Here is a 17,086-nt window from a genome sequence, read left to right as displayed (position 1 = left end):
GTGGGTGGCGTCACGAAGTATCTACAACAATCCCCTGTACTTAATACATCACCTTTTTGAGTGTCTGCATGACCCCCGGGTCCGGAGATCCCTCGAGCCACTGCAGATCCGAATCTGAGCAGCCCGGCTGCTGACGTGGGGGCGGCACAACAGCAGAGCTGTGAGACCTGCAGCACATGTGTTTGTAAGAAGACAACAATCAGTTCTATTGTTCTATGTTAGTTACATATCACACACTGGTATCTCCACCTTTAATTAAAAATAATTTGGAGGCAAATTCTCATGCAAATCAGTGTTCTGCCTGTAGCCTGGAACAGCTTATTTATATGTAAGAACAATGTGGATTTCTCTAGAATAAAGGGAACTTTACATGCTGCGATCTCGCTAGCGAGATCGTAAGCGATCGTACCCGCCCCCGTTGGTTGTGCGACTCGTCAAATCAATGCCCATGGCGCACAACCTCGTTAGTCCCCGTCACACATACTTACCTGCCCTGCGATGTCGCTCTGGCCGGCGAACCGCCTCCTTTCTAAGGGGGCAGGCCATGCGGTGTTGATATCAGCTGTGAATTGTCAGCTGACATCAAGCCCAGGGGGTAGTAGTGGAAAGGCATATAAAATAAAATAAAAAAACACACAGGGAAAAAAAATGTTTATTTGAATAAACACTCCCTCACACTCCCTCATTCACCAATTTATTAATTAAAAATAAATCCTGGAACGTCTGACATAATCTATTGGAGTAATGTCCCATGACATTGAATCCTATGGAGCTGCATTCTGACAACTTTCTCAGAATGAGGCTCCATGGGCTACTGCCAGACAGAGTCAGCCCAGAATTTCTCATGAGTGGTGACATCATTGAGTTACTGATGTCACCACTTATGAGAAATTCCAGGCTGCTGCTAACTGACCTATGGAGCTTCATTCTGAGAATGTTGACAGAGTGAAGCAGCATAGGTAACTTCGGTAAGTGGTACATACAGAATTTCTCATGACCAGTAATGTCAATGAATTATTGATGTCACTGCTGGTGAGAAATTTCAGTCTGCCGCTGACCAGAATGTTCTCAGAATGAAGCTTTATAATTGATTGGTGTTATGAGACATTACTCTTTGGATTATTTTGGAATGTCCAGGATTTATTTTGAAATAATAAATTGGTGAATGAGAGCATATGGGGACGTCTTTATTCAAATAAACTTTCTTTGTGTGTGTGTGTGTTTTCTTTAACTTTACACTTGCCAGGTAAGGAATGGGGGTGTCTGATAAACATCTCCCCATTACTAACTCTTGGGCTTTATGTCACCTGTCAATTTACAGCTTACATCAACCAAAAAGTATTGCCTCAATTGCCACCACACCATGGCAATCAGAGAGAGCGAGGCAAAACACCAGAACTGTCACATCTAAAGGATGCGACAATACTGGGGCAGCTGCGGGGTGCTATTTTTAGGCTGTAAAGGGCCCAATAACCATAGGCCTTCCCAACCTGATAATACCAGCCTGTGGCTGTCTGCTTTACCATGGCTGGTTATCAAAAATGAGGGGGACCTCACAATGTTTTCTTTTAACTAATTAAATAAGTTATTTCAAAAAACAGTGTGGGGTCCCCTCCAGTTTTTAATAACCAGCCAAGATAAAGCAGATAGCTCAGGGTTTCACACTGTAGCTGTCTGTTTTAACTGTGCTGATTATCAAAAACAGGTGTGAACCCATATAATTTTTTTTCATCTTTATTGTTCACAGCAGAGTACAGGCAACCTCTGCATGCAATAAAACATTATTATCATACAAACAATATCCAAGCTCAGAACACAGGCACAGACTTTTCTTTTAAGTCTGTGTTTCAGTCTATGACCCTAAAGATGAGCAAACCCAAACTGTAATGTTCACGGTTCGTACCGAACACAGACTTTTAAAAAAAACTCATTGTGCAAGTTTGGAGTTCGAGAGTTGTACATATGCTAACAAATCGATTGTGCATTGCCCAGTGTAAGCAGTTTCTGAATGTCTCTCACTGGGAATAAAAAATATATTTTTGGATGTAGTGTGTCCAAAAAAAACCCCCAACATTCCCTTCCTCCTCAAAACATGCTCTGTTGATATCTTGCTGTATGTGAGCGGAGACCTGAACTGCACAATCATTCACTTCCAATTGGGTTCTGGCACCAGGATCAAGTTCAGGTCAAGTCCAGGTCCCGAACTGAACTAAACTTCATCTAAAGTGCAGCTGAACCCGGCAAACCCGAACTTTCATGGGTCTGCTCATCTCTACTCATCTACAAAAGGACACAATATATTTCAATATAACATATTTTTCCAAAAAGTAAGCCGATGTTCAGAAAACAGGTGAAAAAAGTACAACATTCTACATTCTCAATTTTAAAGTTTAATTAGCAACCAGGTGTTACTCATTAGTGCGTATTTGATGGCAGTAGGATGTTCTAAATCCCTCATGCATATCTACATTTCTATTAAAAATACAAGACATCAACAATAACCTCAGAAAAATAATTTTTTCTGCTCATTAATCTAGGAAGACCCACTGGGGATTCTCCATTTTATAGTAGAAAGGACGAGTTACGTATCTGGAATCTTCAACACAGTTGACAATCTTTCAAGATACTGGTATAATACAATAGCAATTTAGTTCAAAGTCAGAAAGCTTATTGTTCAGAAAATATGGATGCATTAGTTAATCCTCTATGTGCCAGTTGTGCTTTCCTGGACATCCAGGCACTACATGGACTACCATGTAATGCTATATTTTGTCTCCAGCAGCCACTATAGAGGAAATGTATGATAGACGATAAATTTCATCTCAGCTGATCACTGAGGTAAGAAAAGCTGTAATTATGGCTATTGGATGGTCAGCATACTCGCTTCACTTTAAAAAAAAAATATCAGGGTTGACATCTCCTTAAAGAGAAGCTGTTAATAGGAAAACCCCTCCTTAGCCATCTATATGGGAATGCAGATCATAGAAAGCTGAATAAAATAATACCTTAATGCCTGCAATCAGATGTCTTATTATAGAGAAATTCACATTCATTTTTATATCTAGATGAGTTGTTAAGATCTATGGGCTGGACACTGATCTGCATTAGAATCTGCTTCTAGAGTGTATTTTAAGTAACAGGAGGCAGTACCAGTATGAGATGTGATGGGTACTCTCTGCTCTCCTGCTATCAATGCAGAGAGGGCTGTGATTATAACTGACACATCTGCAGGATCCTCTCAGCTTCAGCCTCCATCTCACAGGCAGCCAGTGGTGAAATATTGTTACAATACAGTGTGACACTCTGGCGCTGCCAGGTGGTCACAGAGAAACAGTACACTCCACACAACACCATCCCACATCAGGTACCATCTGCCACAAAACCCTAGCCACCCCCCTCAGGGTAGGAAGGACACACCAGTGGGCAGGACCAGGTGGAAGAGAGCACCCACCTAGGGGTCTTGAGGATCCGGGGGAGGGAACCAGTGAGTTGAAGTGAGTGGAAGTTAGTTCAACTTGAAGTGAGTTGAAGAGAGAGAGTTGAAGTGGAAGTGCAAGTGGAGCGGAGTCAAGTCTAGCCTAGTGAAGGGTAGCCAGGGTAGTGGCCCTGGTCTACTGGCTAAGTGGCAAGCAGTGGACCATGTCAAAAGGTGACGGGAGTCCGGTCGCGGGAAATCCAAAGTGGACCGAGACAGGGTTGGAGCCCGCCGGTACCGACAGCGGAGAACTGGTCCGGAAATCGTGCACAGGCGGCATCTGTGAGGCATCCTCAAACGGAAGGTGGAGGAGCACAAGGTCTCTTACATCCACCAGCTCAGTGATTTCATCATGGAGGAGTGGAACAGGATTCCAGCGGCTCCTGTGAAGCTCTAGTGAACTCCATGCCCAACAGACTTAAGGCAGTGCTCGAAAATAGTGGTGGCGACATAATATATTGACACGTTGGGCACAATTTGTTCATTTTCACTTAGGAGTGTACTCACTTTTGTTTACAGTGGATTAGACATTAATGGCTGTGTATTGAGTTATTTAGAGGGCACACCAAAGTTACACTGTTATACAAGCCATACACTGACTACTCTACAATGTATCAAAGTGTCACATCTTCAGTGTTGTCCCTTGAAAAGACATCATAAAATATTTATACAAATGTGAGGGGTGTACTCAGTTTTGTTATATCTGTAGTACTGTCACGCTCCCGGTGTCCCAGCAGCCCTCCTTACCCACTGAGCCGGTTCCTGCATCGCACCACCGCTCCATACCCACTGATCCAGTCGTACCTGCATTGCACCACCGCTCTGTACCCACTGATCCAGTCGCACCTGCATCGCACCACCGCTCCGTACCCACTGATCCGGCCTCACCGTCATTGCACTGCTCCTTACCCACTGATCCACTCCACGTGTCCACCGGTCATGGCTGCCGCTCCCGCTCGTGCTCTCCTGTGTCCTGCTCCTGGTCTCATGAGTCTGACTCTGAGTATTAGCCTCAGGCCTCTGTATAGGACCAGGCCGCGCACACTCTCCTGGTTTTATGGACCCAGCACACCTGAAGCAGGATGTGACATACGGCTGTGCTGGATATATAAGACTGGCCCTCCCATAGGGGCGTTGCCTGATCAACGTGTCTGGAAGCTTTGTCTTTTGAGCTAGGTGCTCAGGCCCCCTGGTGCCGTGTCCTGTAGACTCCTTGTCTTTGCTCCCTGGTACCTGTGCCTGTTTCCTTACCGTCCTGAAGAACTCTGTGACTCTGCTGACCTGGTTATACCTGTCCCTGCCACGCCAGTGCTCCGGCTGCCGTGTACCCTGCCCCCCGGTGGGATACTCGGTCCAGTGGATCCACCTCCTGGGCCCATCCGTCCTCCCGGTCCTGACAAGTACATGTAATCACACAATGAAGGTATCACACTAAGATGTCTGGTGAGTTCAGCATTTAATGTCCCTTTCTTTAGTGAAAGATCAGTCTATGAGATTATTAATAACGTTCTGGAAGTATCAATACTAAAATATTCAGCAAGCAGTAGAGTGAAGGACAAATGTAAGTCAGATGTAGCCTTACTAGTGGTAGCTTGCAACCTAGGAATTATGGACGCCGAGAACATATAAATAGAAACAGATTTGGGCAAGCCAGTGGAAAAACACAGAAAAAATGGCATTGGAGGCAGCTGGCAGATATTCATGGTTTTAAAAAAATACAACAGAAAAGAATAAGTTGGGGACTATTTGAATGTGAAAAGCAAAGCATATACAGTATAATGAAGTGACTAATCCTTAAAAATATTGGTCCAGATTAATAATTGCTTTTCTGCCTGTTTTTTATCTAGTTTTTGTATGTCTTGCATCTTTTTTTGTTTGCACCCATTCATTCTATTGGCCCCTTTTCAAGCCTATTTTATATGTGTTTACCTGTTTGGGTGTTTTTTACGCTTTGTGTGTGGAATTCGACTACTCTAGATATTGTGGCCTTATCCATCTACTGCAATAAAAAAAAAAAAAGTGACAATTTAGCCCAACTTCACTTCAATCCCTCCCTGAAATATATGTTATGTACACCAAATCTACATTAGTTTTGGGATTTTTTTGCTGCCAAAACTTTAAAAAAATGCTCAAAACTGAAAAACTCATTTTTTTATTTTATGCAAAATTCATGAATTAAATGCACCATTTTGATAAATTTAGAACCAAAAATGTCAACTAATACTAAAAGATAAAAAAGTAACTTTAAAAAAAAAATGCAAATTTAGAATCGTGGTGGCCACTGGCTCCTAAAACAAGATTAAATAAATGTACAGTAATAATTTATTTGATTTTGTTTACCAAAAATAAAATCTACATTTGTCAGCAGCATATTAGGGTATTATTAGCTTTAGCTGTCAATAATATATTTCTACGTTTTTGTAGTATCCATGTTGAGCAATGTCTTAGCAAAGTGAAGCTTTTACTCCTAAACATATGAAAGAAAATAAATAAGCACAGAAATGTGGACTTAATAGTATTCAGAAAACTAATTAAACAATAGGTACTCCTTAAAGAAATAGGGCTGTGTGTATTGGGGCAATATAAATGTGAATGTTTTAGGACCATTCTAGAATTGCTTTACTAAAGTATAAAATTTAGCAAATGCATGAATTGAATGGATTAATAAAGAAGAAGAATAGATTTACCCGGACCTAAGGTTAGCAACCAGTAATGTTAAAAGTGGTTCAGATGTGACCATTGTCTTCATTAAAGAACCATGGCTAATGTACATAATAACTTTCAGAATTTTTTTAAATTAAGGAATTATATAATTTAAAGGAAACCTGTCCCATCCTCAATAGGTATTAACCTGCAGATATGGTTTAAATCTGAAAGTTAGCCTGGAGTCAAATTAGCATATGGCTTCCAATGCAAGAGCATAGGATGCAATATGCTAATAACCCTCGGCCCCAGCTCTACTGCGATCGGATCACAGCTGCGGAGGCAGGGAAGGGATAAATCTCTTTATCTACTCTATTGTCAGCCTGTGTGTGTTTTGCACTGCACTTGGATGTTATCTGAGTGCAGTCTGATGTTTCACTCGCACCCAAGGACTTCTATGGGGGTGTGTGATTCAATATATGCTGCCAAATGCAGCATGCTGGGATTTTTTTCCTCAGTCCAATTAGGGCTAAGTAAAAACTCGCAGATGTAAGCTGCAGCATTGTCTTACATGGGCTGAGTGCAATGTGAGATTTTCTCGCATTGCACTGCATATGCCAGTGTGACTCTGCCCTCAAATAGAATTCTGAAGCTGTGCGGCCCCCTCACTGAAAGCAAAAATAACTTTGTTCCTCCCAGAAGACTAGGGATTTCAGTCATAGAGGCACAGCCTATGTGGCTTCTGGCACTGACCGATAGCTGGCTGTCTGTCAGTGCTAGGGCGTGGTTACAACTACCAGGCTAGCATGCTTCTGTCACCTAAAACCAGAGGCTGACAAGAGAAAAAAATCTTAATTTCCTCACTATAGCCAGGCTTTCAGTGCAGTGGCTGAGTAGGTTTGGGACACTAATAATTCTGAGATTAATCCCAGGTTAAAAGCATTTGAGGACATGACAGGTTTCCTTTAAATATGCACATCATGTATTGAACAGGTATAGTAGGTTTAGAGAAAATGGATTTAATGAAAACATATCAACATACAGTAGTTAACGACCTAGTAACATCACCCTAGAGATCATTGTAATACCATCTTACCCTGCCTGGAATTCTCATATGTAGCCTAGGTCCCTATCATATACAGTGGGCCACAAAAATGTATACTTCAGGGTGATTTTTATGTTAATTTTATTCATTTTGGCCAAAGATTGGTATATACACTGGCATACTATATATTAGAGATGTAAGTCAGATGTAGAGATGAGCAAACCCATGGATGTTCGGTTCGGTGAGTTTAACCCACTGAACCAAACTTCCATGCGTTTGCTCATCTCTACTCCTGACTTAATGCGCAGACAATCTTAAAACTTTAATATTAAAAATCAGCAATACTGGAGCTGCCGGCACGTCACAGATCGCTTGAGACCCACTGGAGCGATCCTGGAAAAAGACAAAGACACCGAATAGGAGTCAGGGGACTTACATTTTAAGCAACACTCCAAAGGTGAAATAAAAAAAACTCCCTGAAGTGGTGCTTTAAACCAAGAAGTAAAGTGATTAATGCATGATCTAAATATATCTTAAATGGATTTTATCATCACATTCTACCCTACACACATTGAACTATCTGATCAATTCTACACTCTTTTGATCTCTGTTTTTTTTCTGCTAGTCTTCTCACTACTTTTTTTTCTATTTCTCAGACACTTTACTGTGTGTGACTTTTCACTGTTTCCATTTTCTCTGTTTTCTTATGTGTACTTCGGGTGCAATGTAGATTTTACAAATAGCCTTTTTCTTCACAGTGACAACTAGCAGGAATAAACTGAGTTTTTCACTGATAAGCTCTCTTGTTTAGAAAAGAAAACATACCTTTGCTTCGGCTCCTTATATTTTTGGCTATATAAGTTTTAGCATTGGGTGTGTATAGCTGCCACCTATGGATACAGTGGGACAGTCCCAGATTTGAGACTCTGCCCAGCTGTCTTGGCTGTGAGCTTACTTCTCCCACATTTTAACTCCTTCATGACCGGCCGATTTTGCGCTTTCAATTTTTTTTCGCCATTCTTCTTTCGAGAGACGTAACTTTTTTATTTTGTGTCAATATGTTGATTTGAGGGCTTGTTTTTTGCGGAACGAGCTGTAATTTTAAATGAAACCATGAGTTTTGCCATATAGTGTACAGGAAAACGGCAAAAAAATTCCAAATGCGAAAAAATTGCATAAAAAGGTGCGATTGCACTATTGTTTTTGAGATATTTTTTTCATTGTGTTCCCTATATGGTAAAACTGATATCAGTGTGATACCAGAGGTTGGTGTTAATTCATAGACATCAAACATGGATAGGTTTACTTATATCTAAGGGGTTAAAAAAAAATCAGAAGTTTGTAGGAAAAAAGTGGCATACGTTTTGCGCCATTTTCCGCGACCCGTTGCGTTCTCATTTTCGGGATCTATGGCTCAGTGATTACTTATTATTTGCGACTTGAGCTGACGTTTTAACGGTACCATTTTTGCATAGATGCTACATTTCGATCGCCTGTTATTGCATTTAGCGCAAAATTTGCAACGACCAAAAAAGCGTAATTTGGGCGTTTGAAATTTTTTTGACGCTACGCCGTTTACCGATCAGATTAATTCATTTTATATTTTGATAGATTGGACATTTCTGAACTTGGTGATACCAAATGTGTGTATATTTTTTTATTTTTTTAACCCTTTAATTTTCAATGGGTCGAAAGGGGGGTGATTTGAACTTTTAGTTTTGTTTTTTTTTGTTTGTTTTTTAAGTTTTTTAAAACTGTTTAAACTTTTTTTTTTTATTTTACTAGGTCCTCTAGGGGACTATAATGATCAGCAGTCTGATTGCTCTTTCTTTTCTCCTGATCAGAGCAGCACCACTCAGACTGGGAGAAATGATCATCCCTTGTAACAAGCAGCACTTGGCTGTTTCTTACAGGACCTGAGTCATGTGAGCACAGGAGTAATCACATGACCCTGTACTACCATGACAACTACCAGATCCATGTGATCATGTCACGTGACTTTTGGTATCAGCCTGTGAGTACAGATGTACCGCTATCACCGTTAATATGGCGCTGTCACATCTTGACAGCATCATTTAAGGGGTTAAAAGACATGGGCGGATAGCGACTCTGCTCGTGCTTAGCAGGCACACATGTCAGCTGTGTAAATCAGCTGAGATGTGCGATGATCGCCGCAGGCTGCTTGATGCAGCCCGCGGTAATTAACACTATGATTACTAGGACGTAAAATTACTACATGCGGTTGTTAAGGGGTTAAGGAGATGCAGCCGGCATGCCCACTATTGTATCAAGCTATGCGCCCTCTTGTATCAGGCTACGCTCCCTCTTGTATCAGGCTACAGGCCCTCTTCTATCAGGTTACAGGCCCGCTTCTATCAGGCTACAGGCCCTTTTCTATCAGGCTACATGCCCTCTTGTATCAGGCTATGGTCCCTCTTGTATCAGGCTATGCACCCTCTTGTATCAGGCTTCACCACCTCCTGTTTCAGGCTATGCCCCTTCTGTCTCCCCCTCTTTTCATCCTGCAGAGCAGGGCTGTGGAGTCGGTAAGCTAAACCTTCGACTCCAACTCCGACTCCGACTCCTCAATTTCCCTTGCACCGACTCCGACTCCACGACGCCGACTCCTACATATATTGCTTATAGTTAAGTGAAAAATTTATTGTAGTACATGAACATGTGTATGTGAACATCAGACATTCAATAATTTTTATGATACAATAATCAAGATATTTGGATAGAACATAAAATATATTTATTAGAATACAACTTTAGAACACAAAAAACTGTAATAAATTGTAAATATGTAATACACCATGTAATATACAGTAGATTACATATATATCTTGTGTATGTATGTATGTGTGTGTGTGTGTATGTGTATATATATATATATATATATATATATATATATATATATATATATATATATATATATATATATATATATATATATATATATATATATATATATATATATATATATATATATATATATAATATATATATAATATATATTTGTATTACATATTTACAATTTATTAGTTTTTTGTGTTCTAAAGTTGTATTCCAATAAATATATTTTATGTTCTTTCTATATATCTTGATTATTGTATCATAAAAATTATTAAATGTCTGATGTTCACATTGTACTACAATAAATTTTTCACTTAAATATAAGCATTATACTAAATGTTATTATTTAGTATGTTTTTGTTGAAAACTGTTTTTTGCCACTTACATAGTGTTATATATAACACTATATAATAAACTATGTAATACACTATGTAAGTGGCAAAAAACAGTTTTCAACAAAAACATACTAAATAACATTTGTGCAGTCTATGAATTTGTTCTAAGAAATAGACCTCAAATCTGACCTAATAATTTTAAGGCTAGAGAACCACCTCTCTACAGTAACTTGGGTTGGAGGCAAAGCCTTAACCACATGGGCAACATCTCTAACAATTTCCGGGTATTAAGGAATTGTTACTGCACAGTCAGTTTTGATGAACGATTGAATTTTTCTATTTCTTTGAGAGCAAGTGAATATTTTTACTGAAATCTGGTCAATCTGATGCTATAGGAGACGGAGTGAAATCTTTTTCCTTGCGGCAACGCTTTGCCTGCTCCATGTCATCCAAATACTTGTCAAAGTTAAACTCCTCATCTGATGAGTATGAAGATATGGCAGCAGTAGCACTGTCAGGCCCCAAGTCCTCTTGCGCCTGACAGTCCTGTAGCCACTCATCCTAACTGCTACTTCACTCAAAGATTCTTTTCCTTTAGTAAGCTGTTGATCATCAAGCAGTATACGATGACTTGGGTTCACATAAACAGCTGCCAGCAGAATTTTATTTTCCAATAGCTTTGTCTCTCTCCATTTCATTGAAGCAGAAATGGCATCTGCGATTAAACCTCCTCTTTGGGACAGGCAAAATAGCAAGTTCTTCCACTCCCTTATGAAAATGCCAGTAGCCAAATCCTCAGCTTGTAATTTTTTAGTAACGGTAAATGGGTGATTAAGCAATTCCTTCAATTCAGCCACCTGTGTCCATTGACCTTCAATTAATGTTACTTGAGGGTTCACCATATCTATAAAAAACAATTTTAGTTCAAACAATCGCTCAGTCATTAAATAAGTACTGCCTCACCGAGTGGCTTGATCAACAATTGCCCCTTTCCCAGCATATCTCTTCAAGATGGATTCAATTTTAGGGGTTCTGGCTGCAATAACCAACGTCCTCACTTTTCCAATTAGATTTCCAGCATGAAATCCCAGTTTCACAGATCTGGCTTTTCGTCGGTTTGGCATATGCGGCGCATGCCAGTACAGTACGATACAGTACAGTGGCAGCGCCGCAACTTCCGGGTCACATGCTCCGGTCACATGACAGCATGTGACCGGTGTTTGTCGCGCTGCCACTGTACTGTATACACTGTACTGGAGTGCGCCGCATCCGCCAAACCGGTGAAAAGCCAGATGTGTCAAACCGGGGTCCCTCTTGCAGACTCTCTCTTATTGCCAGCTGCAGCGTGTGCACAACACAGCGCATGTGATGAATATGAAAGTGTTTTGAAGCAGCTTCAACCAGATCATCTAATCCTAAAGTATCATTTTACTGTTCTTTTGTTGTAATATCTGTTTGTTCCTCAGTTAAATGAGCAGCACTGTAGCTCCATCTCAAACATACTAAATTCTTAATTTTCTTCTAGCTGTTGTTCATTACTCTCATTCATCAGTTTAATTGTACTTATCAAGTTTGAAGCATTGTTCGTTACAATGGCAAGAACCTGTTCTTTTTTGAGTTTGTAATCTTGCAGAACTTTTTCCACTAAGGCCTGGAGAAACTGGCTGCTGTGATGCGCTTTACTATCTTTTACTGCCAGTGTCTTGCTAACAATTTCTTTCTTGTTACAAACATATCGAACATTGGTGGCAAAATAATTCAGTGAAATGCAGTGACTCTGGGCATCCCAGCAAAGGCAATGGGTTTCAAGATAGGACATTCAGACACATCATTTTGTGAGTATCCTCACAAAGAATGAGCAGTCAGTTTGTGTGGCCTTTTGTCTAATCTGCTTTTGCTATTGAAAGCATTATTTATGAGCTCAAAAACCATTCAGGTGATGCGGTTTTTTAAAAAGCTGATCTGCTTTTGCAGCTGACAAACGTATCCTGAAAAAACGAAGCAAAAATGCTGTGTGTGAATGTAGCCTTAGATCAGGAATAGAACAGCCATTTATAGGACATTTCATAACTTTCCCAAATTCCTATGAAAAAATATTCAGCACATTCTGCATTGCACTACTGTCCCCAATTTATTATATATTTTAGGAGTCGGAGTTGGTGCATTTTATACCGAATCTGACTCCGACTCCACCAAAATGAGCTCCGACTCCGACTCCACGACTTCGACTTCTACTCCACAGCTCTAGTGCAGAGTGTGTGCTCCATGTGTTTTCCTGAAATTAGGTAATTTCAGCAGCAAAAACAACCCCCTCTCAGAAGCAGCAGCTCCTGTGGGATACATTCTGGCTGTTTTCTGTTTCTCACTGCTGAATCTGCTGCAGGCACACAGGGACCCTGAGGAGAAGACATGGTTGTCTCCTCCTTTGTAAGCACAGCCTTTGGTCAGAAGACCAAATACTTCTATTAGGCTATGTGCGCACTTTGCTTTTTACCTGCTTTTTACCTGCTTTTTTGCTGCTTTTTCAACTGCAGCGTTTAATGCCAAAATGGTTGTGTTCTGCTTTTCAAGCAAAGTCTATGGCAATTTGGTTTTCTTGTCCGCACTATGCAGTTCAAACTGCAGCCTTTTTGGTGCAGAACTTTGGTCAAAAACTCACCTTTGCAGGGCAAAACCCAAATGGCAAAAACAAAAACAGGACAGTTGTTTTTGCCATTTGGGTTTTGCCCTGCAAAGCTGAGTTTTTGACCAAAGTTCTGCAACAAAAAGCCTGCAGTTTGAACTGCATAGTGCGGACAAGAAAACCAAATTCCCATAGACTTTGCTTGAAAAGCAGAACACAACCATTTTGCCATTAAACGCTGCAGTTGAAAAAGCAGGTAAAAAGCAGGTAAAAAGCAAAGTGCGCACATAGCCTTAGGCTATGTGCGCACTTTGCATTTTTTCATACGTTTCTGCAGCTTTTTGAACTGTGGCATTTTAATGCCAAAATGCTTGCGTTTTGATTTTCAAGCAAAGTCTATGGGAAATTGGGATTTCTTGTGCGCACAATGCTGTTAAAAACACAGCGTTTCAGTTGCAGAAAAATTGGCAAAAACTCTGCATTTAAAGAAGCAGCATGTCAATTGTTTTTGCCATTTTGGCAGCATTTTGCTAACATTAGAGTCAATGAGAACTTTCAAAATGCATCCTACATCAAAATCCCAGTGTTTTACATGCTTTTTGATGCAGAAAACATGCTTTTTTGACAAAATAAATGCATGCGTTTTTGATTTTATAATATGGGAATAATATGTCCCTTTAAACACACACAGAGTCTGACAATTAAATTATTGAAAATCCATAATTTAATGTTATTGTATGCATAAATATTAAAATATAGTTATAATGTTATTAAAATTACTTTGTGTATAATTTTAATCATGATATTTGTTATCATTTTTTTCCGTTCTTTTCAAAGTGTTTGAATGTTTAAACTTTATTTAGTAGTGTATTTGTATTCAAAACGCATCTTACTTTTAGCAATGAAAAAGCATGTAAAACGCGGATAAAACGCGGTTAAAATGCAAGCGTATTTATAGCATTTTTGTGGTCAAAACCAAATTTGACAAAGAGAAGTTTTGCCAGAGGATGCGTTTAGAACTGCAACTACCTCAACGCAATGTGCGCACATAGCCTTAGGGGCCCTTTGCACACTACAACATCGCAGGTGCGATGTCGGTGGGGTCAAATCGAAAGTGACGCACTTCCGGCGGTGTAGTGTCGGTCATTTTCATTATTTTGGCTGCAGCTATGGTACGATGTTGTTCCTCGTTCCTGCGGCAGCACACATCGCTGTGTATGAAGTCGCAGGAGCGAGGAACATCTCCTACCTGCGTCCCGTCTGCAATGCGGAAGGAAAGAGGTAGGCGGGATGTTTACGTCCCGCTCATCTCCGCCCCTCCGCTTCTATTGGCCGCCTGCCGTGTGACGTCACTGTGAAGCCACACGACCCGCCCCCTTAGGAAGGAGGCGGGTCGCCGGCCAGAGCGACGTCGCAGGGCAGGTATGTGCATGTGAAGCTGCCGTAGCGATAATATTCGCTACAGCAGCTATCACAAGATATCGCAGCTGCGACGGGGCGGGGACTATCGCGCTCGGAATTGCAGCATCGGCTTGCGATGTCGTAGTGTGTAAAGGGCCCCTTAAACCCTGAGATAGCATGGATGCCTACCTGGCAGAACATTGCTGCTGTGTCCTAGCTGCACACCCAGTTCAGCTCTAGTAACTTCTTTCTGTAACTTCAGCTCCTCGGGAGAGTCATGTTCAGAGTACAATGAAAAATATGCAAAACAGCTAGAGATATTTTTTTTGAGCTTTCTGGTGGCAAATTCTGTGAAAAGTTTATGTGTGTATATATATATTTTTTTTCATAATTTTAATTCAGTTCATTAAAGGGATTCTCCAGGCTTGAGGTAAAACTCTGCAGTTGTTCTTTGTGACTGCAGACTTTTGAATCCTCACAGCGTGGAAACCTCCAGCTATGACGTCACCCCTCACAGCAGCGGCTCATTCAGTCTCTGCCTCAATAGTGTAAACGTGAACAAAGACGAACTGTGCCAATTTTTGAGAAAAGTCTTTGTGAATCCAATCCCAAACCAAATAAGACACGTTTTGTGCCAAATTTGAGATTGCCAAGCCTTTTTCGAACAAGGTTGCTCAGCTTTAGTAAAGATAAGGATTATTGCTAAGCTATGTATTAAGATTATGACCCTTACGACACCAGCAGATCATTAGGATGCTGCGATGTCGCATGCGATAGTCCCCGCCCCCGTCGCAGGTACGATATCTTGTGATAGCTGGCGTAGAGAAAATTATCGCTACGCCAGCTTCACATGCACTCACCTGCCCTGCGACCGTCGCTCTGGCCAGCGACCCGCCTCCTTCCTAAGGGGGCGGGTCGTGCGGCGTCATAGCGACGTCACACGGCAGGTGGCCAATAGCGGCAGAGGGGCGGAGATGAGCAGGATGTAAACATCCCGCCCACCTCCTTCCTTCCGTACAGCCGGCGGCGGCAGGTAAGGAGATGTTCCTCGCTCCTGCGGCTTCACTCACAGCGATGTGTGCTGCCGCATGAACGAGGAACTACATCGTACCAGTCGCGGCAGCGGCATTATGGAAATGTCGGAGAATACACCGATGATACGATAACGACGCTTTTGCACTCGTTAATCGTATCATCTAGGATCGCAAGTGATGCCGGATGTGCGTCACTTTCGATTTGACCCCCACCGACATCGCACCTGCGATGTCGTAGTGTGCAAAGCCGCCCTAAGGCTATATTCACAATTTCATGTGAGTTTTACCATCTGAGAGAAATGAATCGACTTTCTTTCTCAGATGTCATCTTAGTTGCATCATGGTTGTTCTATTTATCTTTTTTACCACTGAAGCAAAGAGATCATCTAAACTCTTTTTTAATATATTGTCTCTTTACAATGTATCTGTCATGATCCAGGCCGGCTTTTCCCTGCTGCTGGTTACACCCAGCTCTGGCCTGGTCATGTCATGGGTTAACTTCCCTTGCCTCGTTCTGGATCCCAGGAAGCTATATATTGCCTCTCTACCTATGGCTCAGTGCCAGTGATATTTCTGCCGTGCAGCATGTATACTGGCTCTGGTGAGTGTTCCTGATCTGTTCTGCCTCCCTGCTACTGTGTCCTGACTTTGACCCTCCCCTGTTTGTCTGCCTGTCCTGGTCCTTGACTTCCCTCTCCTGTCTGTTGTTTGTGTTTCCCTCTGCATACCTGATCTCCCGGCTTCTGACTTAGTTCTGCTTTCTGACTTTGATATTGATCCTCCCTTTGCAGTGACTCGTCTTTCCTGGCTTGACCCTGACTGTTTAACTACTCTTTTGCCCCCTGGTGATTTGCCTGTTAACACTGCTTAAGATACTCTGCTATACTTCAGCTGCCTTTCCGTTACAGTGTTTCTTTGTCTCTCCTTCACTACTTTGCTGCCACCTAGTAAGGATTACACTGTACAACGTCTTACTAGCCTTTGTACAGCGTGACAGTATCAACAAAAAATGGATAAAACTAAGATGGAGCTATGAAGTGCAAAGTATGTCTTCAGAGTGTCATCCTTATTAGGAATTTCTATAGACTTTAATGGCCAAGTCTGATCTGCAAAACAGGTGTTAATAGGACATAGTTAATGAAACTCTATGGGTCTGTCTGTGTGATGTCCGAGAAAAAAACAAACAGTACTAGGATGTGTCGCAGATGTGTGAATGTAGCATTTGGAACCTTTGATTTCCTGCACAATGTCCTGTCATGTGTAAAAATCTGTAGCATCAGTGCTTACCCAGCATTGCTGCACCTTTGTTAAGTGGACCAGAGGAAGATGCTGCAGTCACCCCAATAATGATCAATAAGCATTGCATACATAAGTTAGGTGCCATCAGTTACTTTAGCGCAAAGACCCATGTATAATTATAGTAACAGCCACAACACTGGCCATATCGTCTCTTGACATGTTTCTCTATTTTCGTGTCTACTCAGCCTTTGTATTTGGTCGATAAAATATATAAAGAATGTTGCACAAACCGATTGAACTGATCATGGAAGCACATTAGTTTGCAGTTGAAAATAATACTTGTCACAAATGTCTATGGTTGAGAGGGATGACATTGAAGTAAAACCATCACAGCTAAATAAACAGCATTTGCGTTTCATTTTTTATTTACTTATT

General features: G+C 41.2%; 1 protein-coding gene across 1 annotated transcript in view; it reads right to left on the bottom strand.

Annotated features, from left to right (window-relative positions):
• GABRA5 (gamma-aminobutyric acid type A receptor subunit alpha5) overlaps positions 1 to 17,086 on the bottom strand; it is a 435,463-nt gene that overhangs the window by 264,668 nt on the left and 153,709 nt on the right. The window lies entirely within an intron of this gene.

Source organism: Anomaloglossus baeobatrachus, chromosome 2 (assembly GCF_048569485.1).
Source record: "Anomaloglossus baeobatrachus isolate aAnoBae1 chromosome 2, aAnoBae1.hap1, whole genome shotgun sequence".
NCBI classification, from domain to species: domain Eukaryota; kingdom Metazoa; phylum Chordata; class Amphibia; order Anura; family Aromobatidae; genus Anomaloglossus; species Anomaloglossus baeobatrachus.
This window is presented reverse-complemented; position numbering and strand designations above follow the sequence as displayed.